Genomic DNA, 6,552 nt, shown 5'->3' with positions numbered 1-6,552 from the left:
CACAGGATCTACTAATAGAAGATCAAGCTCTCTTGAGGGAGGAAACACCTTTTGTAACAAATGTGCAAAATACCTGGCTTTCTCCTTATCTTTCAGTGTATGAGATGATGCAGGAGTACTGGTCCCCTCAGTTAAATCCACAACAGATTCGCACTTTCGATCCGACCATACAGGATTACCACCACTTACCGAATGGATAACATTAATAGGAAAAGGTTGAGCACTTGCTCCATCTACTTTGTCATTATACTTTGCTCTTTTATCACCTTCCTCTGTCTCCCAACTCTGAACTCTTTTGCCACGCTGTAAACTGTCTACCATCTGCTTTGGAATTCGCTCTACATCTACACTCGCGGCTGCGTTGTCCTCTGATTCGATTTTAATACTCCCAGACCACATGACCTTATCCTTAATGGCTAACGGATTCCTAACACAACTAGCAACTTTATAACCATCCTGGTTCGAATGCTTTATCTGATATAGCCATGACTTGAAAAAAGAAGACATGTATTGGACGTCATATACAAGACATTTGATATATAATATGACGCTGTTAAAACTAGAGACAAAGTATACAAAATTTGTGTGTACGGAGAAAATCATATATCAAAATAATTACAGAATTATACAACTTCACAATACTTAAATTAATATTGTTTCCTCGAATATATAAATACAATGACTTCATACTGAACACTGGATATATTGTAACAATTTCATCAATATGGTACGCAGATCATACCTCCTCTATTTTTGGTTCGTCATTTCTTATTGTACGAGGTCCTTGCGTATGCGCTCCTCCATCCGTTGAGTTGATGACAACTTTCTTCAATAGTTGAACGTCACTCTCAAAGTTACCCATCCTACTCTCCATACCTTGAAGTTTGTGCACAACTTCCGCTATTGCTCTAGAAACCGATATCTCGATATTATCCATTTTCGCCCCTAGTGTTTCAACCACAGTAAATAACCTTCCACTACCATCTTCACTCTGCACACCTGACTGACTGCTTATCTCCAGACTCCTTCTCTGCTGAACATTTGTCCCCAACACTTTCTTTCTGCTCCTTCGCATTTTTGGGGACATTATTGATGCTGGTTGGGGCTGTTTCAACGAAATCATCGTCACTTACCCCTGCAACAGGTTGCCTCCTCTCCCTCTTCTTTGTATGTTCCCCCTTCCTTTTTTTAACACAATCCCATTCTCTTTCATCCACTTCGCCATTGATCAGGTCTAACAGCAGATTATCCAGTTTCTTCTTCAAACCTTCCCCTAAACCATACACAGAATGCTGTCCTGGCCAATCTGGATATATGAACTCCAAAGGTTTAGGTACTAAATGCTTCACCTGAAGCTGCATTTCAGATACCATAACTTTAAATATGCTATCTGAAAGTAAAAAGGGAGACAAATAATGTATACGTAAATTGAAGGCATACCTCCCCATTATTAAGGAGTTTGCTCCCGGATATGAAGGTTTCAATATCCTTCCTTGTCCTCCCTCCTCTCCATCTTAACAGAGGCAAAACTACACCTTCTCTTACATGCCCGTAGGTAGCCCCCAGCACCTTCACGCTCTCAAATGCCCATATCAGCAATACATGGACACATCCATGGAGGGTATAAGCATTGTTACGTAACCCAAGGACTTTGATGGAATCAACTAAACTCTTGAATCCAACCCTACCCCATTGAAAACTATCAAATGCTTCTTCATTCAACGCCCTTTTTGCGTATTCCAGAGGTATCCTACTGTTCCTTGATAAACCAAGCACTCCAACATGCACAAGATACAACCGAACAATCTGCCTCTTCATTTCATCAGACCACCCACGGCAGCTTCTCAAACCGTCAACTAGCTCCTGCCAGTTGGGTCCATTAAAAGCTTTCACCTTTAAAGCCGCCCATAAAGGTGTATGATCGACTTCACACTCTGTTTCATCAATCTTCTCACAATTCAAACCACTAATTTCTTCATATTCATATAGAGAGAACCTTAGCGGCTTTCCTCAAACCAAAAACCATACCTCCGATGGAATGTCTATTGCCAATTGATTGGACAATAGATAATGAATGGTCTTCGCACAATACATGTAGTCGGATTCCGCTAGATCTAATAACACTCCCACCTGTGAATTCTTTCTTTTTGGTCGTACACCTCATCACCAACGAAGTCTTTCAAACCAGCTAGATTAGACAAACTACAATCATGGTGCATGCTTCTCATTGCCAGTGGAAAATTACCATCCGGATAAAGCCTTCTTGGATACCTCTTCGCATCATTGCTTGACCCAATAACTACGACATAATACAAAATCATTAGTTTGGTTATTAATTCAAATATCACAAAAATTTGTTGCTTAGATTGGCAACAAAACAAGATGAAGTCTCACAAAATTCTTCCGGAAAAGAGAATTCAAAAGAATACAGAAAACGAACATGAATATCGTCATAAGTAACCTTCCACAAAATACAACGCCTACTATGAAATACTCAAACTCTTCCTAAACTGTAAACAATCGAGACTAAACCACGATATAGAAATTTACCTCACAGCAGATCGCTATATTTCCCTCCTCATCAACTTCAAACCACCTCGCCGTCAACTCGTCGTCCGCCCGTGGTCCACCAGCCAAACGTACTCCACACAGATTCTGTCCACGCCGCACGCTTTCCAAATAGTTTTTAAAAAAACCCGATCTCAACCCAACTTTCGTAAGACAAACAACACAAAGATTCAAGGGATCGATTCCTGCTTTTATTGGAATTCTCTATTTATTTTCCCCTTTTAAGATCTTGGTAATAAAAGAGAATGGCATAAAACGTAATAAAACACACAACTAAGGTATAGAAGTAATTTGCAAACTTTTATGTGTTATTCTAGTAAGTCCAAAATCTCAACATGTTAGTATAGTAATAAACCTACTTTTATGTAATATTCTAGGTAATTTCCCTTTTTATTAATAAATTGTCAAGTAGGTAAATCAGCCACAATATCCCTCATAAACAATTTGTATTCTTTTATAAGTTCTTATTTTTTATATATTTAACTATGTTTGTATTCGTTGACCAAAAGTAAAACTATGTTTGTGTTGTTTTCACATTAGAATATAAACGATGAATCCAAATATTGGGGGTTTGTAACATCCGTAAACCGAAATTCTGGTTTAGGGGATTGCATCGGTCGATGCATATAGTGCATCGGTCGATGCAGGTTCAATTTTCTGCGTTTTGACTTAAGTTAAACGCTGCGTTTTGGGTTAGGAAAACACTTAAGTCGTGTTTTTGTCTCATTCGACGGATTTGGCCGATTTTGAGAGAAAATAAGAGAGGAAAAGAGTTCTTGAGCGTTTTGGGGATATTCTTGGAGATTTGTGGCGTTCCTGGTGAGATCTGAGGCTTAGAACGTTGTAGGAGCTTGCTAGGAGTGGTTTCTTGATTGTTTGAGGTTCAGAATCGTCTTGGCAAAGGTAAGTGCATAACCATGGCTTATCTAAGCTAGAGATCTCTCTGATTTGCTTGTTATGTGTTGTTAGGCTTGTTAGATTGTTATTTGGGACACTAGGAAGCTTTCTTGTGGCTTTTGATCGAGTTTTGTGGATGTAGAAACGAAGATCCGGCGAGAAGCTTCGAGGAAAACACGATGCTCGGCATAGCATCGGTCGATGCACTTTGTGAGTTGGTCGATGCACTTTGTGAGTCGGTCGATGCACTTTGTGAGTCGGTCGATGCAAGTGCGAGGACGGCGCGTAAAACCTAGGGTTTTCGTGTTATGTCGAGCATGCTTCGGTCGATGCAGTGCGAGTGTCAATTGATGCAAGTGCATCTAGCATCGGTCGATGTAACCTTGTGGCGGTCGATGCATCCCCACCTGGTGTCGGTCGATGCATGTTGGTGTCAGTCGATGCAGAGTCTTGGTTTGTTTATTGTTGATTGTTAATTGTTGGTTGATGGTAAGAGATGTCTCTATTGCTTGTGTGTATAGCCCAGTAGATGAGAGGATTGCCTTACTGAGTGTTTTTAAAATACTCATGCATTGCAATTTGTGTTTGTGGTGCATGTAAAGGCAAAGTGTGATCGTGGAATCAAGGCAATGAAGAGGAGGATGTTCTAGTGGTTTGCTTGGTTGTCTGGCTTCTGTTAGATATCTAGAGTTGAGTCATAGGATGTTGTTTAGGATTGCTGATTCTCTGGTTTATGTTGTTTGGATCATTAGTTATGCTTTGGAATTAATGTTGGTTATTGGATTGTTATTGGTTATTTTATTGGATATTGATATTGGTTATTTCCGCTGTTGAATGTGATTGTGGTTAGGTGGCTAGTGGGTATGAGACCACTAGTTGTAGTTTATTTATTATATTATATTTATTATTTATTATTTAAAAAAAATAGTTGGGTCATTTCAGTTTGGTATCAGAGCCCTTACGGTTCTAGGTTTGGGTTCACTAGGCTTTGTGCTGTAGATGTTTGGGATTGCATGCTTTGATTGATTATGTGAGTTAGTCAATTGTGTGTGGCATGTAGTCCTAAAACATCCTCTTCGAGCCTACTTTGTGATTCCATGGTGAGTTTATGTTTTTGTGTTATAATAAAAATTGTTTGCTTAGTCTTTTGTTCATGGTAGTGCAGATGGCTAGAGATGGTGCTGTTGCTGGTCGTGGTCGTGGACGCGGACGTGGTCGTGGACGCGGACGTGGTCGTGGTACGGGCAGAGGCACAACAGTGAGTGAGACTGCAGACCAGAGTGTGACAGCTGAGGGTATTGGCGAGTCGCAGGGTGTCCAGGAGGATTCCGTGAGTGTGGCCAGAGGGGGCGGTGTTGATGCTCCAGTGGCCTCCCATGTGAGGGAGTCCTAGCGGGTAAAGTCCCTGGTACAGACTTTGTGGCTATGCTAGCACAGTTGTTGGAGCGGTTGCCACAGTGGTACCGGCTCAGGCTCAGGTAGTGCCACCAGTGGTGGCGGAGGAGCGGCAGCCAGTGGCTGCAGAGGCAGGAGCACATGGACGTTATTTGTCCATGCTCAAGGAGATGAAGGGTCTTGTGACTGAGCAGTTTTCGGGCGATACAGACCCTACTGCTGTGGATGCGTAGAGAACTCCTACTACTGCAGTTTACTAGGAGTTCAACCTCAAGTATTTTCCTAGAGAGCCATTGGACCGGTTGGAGGTGTAGTTCCTTCAATTGTCTCAGGGGACACGGTCAATGCGGGAGCTGGACTTGGAGTTCAGTCGACTTTTGTGTTATGGGTGTCAGGCTATGGAGCCTGAGGAGGCCCAGATCAGGAGGTTTATGAGGGCTCTTCGTGATGACTTGACGGTCCATTGTAGATGACGTAGTTATGCTACGCGTGCAGAGCTGCTTGAGACTGCAGCAGAGATTGAGGAGGATATCCAGGCACAGTCAGTTGCGGTTAGTCCAGCAGTTCAGCCTAGTAAGGCTCGACATCATGGAGGTTCTATCAAGGGCGGCAAGCCTGTGCAGGGAACCAAGAGGAGGTGGGAGGCTACGTAGACGCAGAGTGGCGGGGGTTGCTTCAAGTGTGGGAGCAAGGATCACAAGTTTGCTAGCTGTCCCAAGAGGAGTGCTCCAACGACAGGGGTTAGTGTATGCTATCATTCCAGGGAGCCAGGGCACATCAGGCCTTTGTGTCCCAAGTTGCTGCCGGCAGCAGTGGCAGCGTTGCAGCTGGGGCAGCCTGAACGTCAGCAGGTGGCACGGATTGAGCAGGCGCCACGGGTTTACACGACTGCAGAGACTGGTGGAACCAGTGCCGGGGCGATCACATGTATAATTTCTGATACTTAAGCTTTGTGAATTTTAGTAGGTTCAGATTTTATGTTTTTCCTGTGATAAATTGTTAGGTTCTCAACACATGAGGTTTGTGTAGGGACCTTGTTGGTGGGTGGGCTTAAGTCCCACGTTATGTTAGATTCTGGAGCTTCTCATAGCTTCATTACTCCAGAGTGTGCAGAGAGTGCAGGAATCAGAGGGGATCCCGGGGAGCGTACAGGAGTTGTCAGAGTTGCGGAAGGCAAGTTCCTGATTGTTGTTGGACGAGTTAGAGGAGTTGATATTCAGATTGCAGGAGAGTCGTGGCCAGCGGATTTGCTTATCAGTCCAGTGGAGTTGTATGATGTTATTCTTGGGATGCATTGGTTGCATCGGCATATGGTTCATTTGGATTGCCATCGGGGTAGAGTGGAGTTTGAGGGTCCAGGAGGGAAGTTGGTTTTTCAGGGTAGTAGACCGACTTCGAGGAGTCTCGTGATCTCGGCCATCCAGGCTGGGAGGATGATCGAGAAGGGCCGTGAGGCTTATTTGGTTACTATATCTATGCCAGAGTCAGTGGGGAAGTCTACGGTTAGCGGTATTCAGGTTGTTGAGGAGTTTGAGGATGTGATCAGTTATTGCAGGGATTACCACCATCTTGGTCGGATCCTTTTACTATTGAACTGGAACCGGGGACGACGCCGTTATCCAAGGCTCCTTACAGAATGGCTCCAACAGAGATGGCAGAGCTGAAGAAGCAGCTAGAGGATTTGTTGAGTAA

This window comes from Camelina sativa, chromosome 9, assembly GCF_000633955.1.
Source record: "Camelina sativa cultivar DH55 chromosome 9, Cs, whole genome shotgun sequence".
Lineage (NCBI taxonomy): Eukaryota > Viridiplantae > Streptophyta > Magnoliopsida > Brassicales > Brassicaceae > Camelina > Camelina sativa.
The sequence above is the reverse complement of the archived record's forward strand: the minus strand, read 5'-3'. Positions refer to the sequence as shown.